Source organism: Arachis stenosperma, chromosome 6, assembly GCF_014773155.1.
Source record: "Arachis stenosperma cultivar V10309 chromosome 6, arast.V10309.gnm1.PFL2, whole genome shotgun sequence".
In the NCBI taxonomy this organism is placed as follows: domain Eukaryota; kingdom Viridiplantae; phylum Streptophyta; class Magnoliopsida; order Fabales; family Fabaceae; genus Arachis; species Arachis stenosperma.
Genome location: NC_080382.1, coordinates 106719191 through 106721977, shown reverse-complemented (window position 1 = coordinate 106721977; position 2787 = coordinate 106719191). Strand labels below are relative to the sequence as shown.

The 2787-nt window shown below is 34.6% G+C and overlaps 1 non-coding gene across 1 annotated transcript; it reads left to right on the top strand.

Annotated features, from left to right (window-relative positions):
* Positions 1 to 1546: 1546 nt before the first annotated feature.
* Positions 1547 to 1620, top strand: TRNAR-ACG (transfer RNA arginine (anticodon ACG)). Its single transcript has one exon. It is a non-coding gene; the product is annotated as a tRNA-Arg (tRNA).
* The last annotated feature ends 1167 nt before the right edge of the window (positions 1621 to 2787 follow it).

Here is a 2787-nt window from a genome sequence, read left to right as displayed (position 1 = left end):
CTCTTCCTCTGGTATCCTAAAAAATTGAAGTACTGATTTATGGAGAAGATCTACCCCAATGCATTTGAGCCATAAAATTGGGAAGATCAAAATTTACCCTCTGATTCAACCCCACACGAGGTTGCCAGTCAGCCTCCGAGTTCGAACCATAGGTGTGCTCTTGCGAAAGGGAACGGTTGCGAGCCCGATCCTGTAGAAGCTGAGTCAATGATAACGGGATCTCATCAAATTTGATTTTTGCCACCTCATTAGCGAGAGCACGTTCGGCTCTATTCTCATCGCGTGTCGCTTCGATCATGTGAAACAAATTCTTGACCTCAGCCTCCAAACTTTTCATGCGAGTGTTATCGCGACAGCCATGGTGGAATGAAAGCACCAATTGTAAGGAGGATGAAATATACGTATATATATTAATGTGAATTGGTAATGTGGTATAATGAATATTCAAAATTCTCAGTCAAAGTAACAGTAACATATAATTGAGAAGTAATTGGAGAAAAAAAAAACAGAATAAGAAAAATATATTAACAGAAATTGTAGAACTAAGGGAATAGTTGTGAAGTCAAGTCATAAAGTCAATTGTGAGTGCTAGATATATGAAGAGAATAAAAAAGAAGGAATATAATTAAGAAGAGAAAAGGAGTTGAGAGAGAGCAACACACAATAGAAATATCAGGAAAAAAAGAGTACCACATCACAATGCCCTCTCATGGCCTTCCAAGCGAGTATTTGTAGTTCTAATTCTCTCACTTCTTATTGGTCCTTGATGCAGCGGGTCATTCTCCACATGTACCTTTTTCGTAACTAACTTTTTCTCAATTGAAATGCTTGCATTCACCATTCCATATTGCTTCTGTTTTGCGTGACCTGGTATGGGTGCTGTTCTTCTATTTATACACGTAACAGTAGTATTTATATTTGGTAAACTAAATTAAAATTAACTTTTAATAAGCACAAGTAATGACAACTGTCTTTGGTAGAGTAATTTTTAAATTTAAAAATACTATAATAGACATTAATATAAAAATTAAATTTGGATATTAATTAAAGTATAAAGTTATATTATTGAATTATTAATTGAATTTTTTCTATTTCTCTTTATTGAAATACTCCAATTTAACTATTCCATATCCATCTTATATCTTAATATATATATATATATATATATATATATATATATTATTTCCATATTTATTTTTATATTTCATATTTATCTTACTATATTTATCTTACTAAATAATCTTATTTATATTATTATATTTAATATTTAGTTTAGAATATTTAATGCATATTTTATTTAAATGTATATTTAATGTGAAGTACTCTGGACACAAAGCATGAAAAGGTGTCTATAACCTCCCCCCCAGTGCTTCCGGTATATTTCCGGCAATTAATGACTGGGAGAAAGAGACTTTTCACTTACAGTCTCTTCTCTTATTATTTCTATTATTTTATTTAATAAGAAATGAAATGGCTGGGGAGAGGGAAGGTTCCCTTTTTTTAGTTTTAGGGTACTCCGGGAAACAGATCCAGTGGAGACGGGATGGGGCCTGTAGCTCAGAGGATTAGAGCACGTGGCTACGAACCACGGTGTCGGGGGTTCGAATCCCTCCTCGCCCGATACCTCCCAAGGAAAATCCCGAATTAGATCTCAAATTGACGGGTTAGTGTGAGCTTATCCATGCGGTTATGCACCCTTCGAATAGGAACCCGAACTTGGGTGATCTATCTATGACTAGGATGAAGCTTGGGTGAAACTAAGTGGAGGTCCGAACTGACTGATGTTGAAGAATCAACGAGATCACCCCAAGGCGATAGTGACGATATTGATGATAGTGACGATATCGACCGTAACATAAATCCCATAACTTAACTGGTACCTATTCCGACTTGTTAGGATTTGATGAAATTCAATGCGGAAAAAGAAATAATAATAACTTGGTCCAGAACATTTACCATTATCCCCACAATGATTGGCCATACCATTGCTATCCATAATGGAAAAGAACATTTACCTATTTCGGCTAGGTCCTTAGGTTTATTTAAGGCTTTCGAGGAGCCGTATGAGGTGATAATCTCGTGTATGGTTCTGGAATAGCGATGGGGACAGTAACGTTCTCACCGACTAGCATTATCTAATAGTTTAAGTACAGTTGATATAGTTGATGCACAATCAAAATACTACACGTTTGGCTTTTCGAGAACGAATTCTATACTTCTGTTCGTCTTTGTTTCCCTCTTCGAGGTCTTAGATTTCATCGATTAGTTTGTAAGGCCATCGTCCCATAAAAAAAAACATTCTTGTGGTAGGTCCTGTTCCCGGCCAGAAATATAGTGAAATCACCTTTCCTATCCAGAATTGGAACGCAGAAATTCATTATTCTTTATTTTGGACTTAATTATTTAAGCCTGATGAAAGGAAACTTTCACGTGCTAATATTGGCATGTTTGGAGAAATAAAAGATATAAAATAACGCATTAGTCCTTCTTCTTTAGTAAATTTAGAGTACAGACATCATTTTTCTCTTCTAGAATTAAATTAAGAAATACTCATGGTAACCATTTGTGCAGATGAAATTAGTAAAATTATCCGCGAACGTATTGAACAATATAATACCATTTTTTTTGCCATTGAGATTTTGAAAATGAACATTGAAATATCCTTCAAAAACAAGTAAATAGATGCGAAACATATAAAATGCGGTTAATCCAGTTGTAAAATAAACTAATATTGCAAAAATTGGCGAATACAACCAACTATCATTAAGAATCAGAAATTGAGGTAAT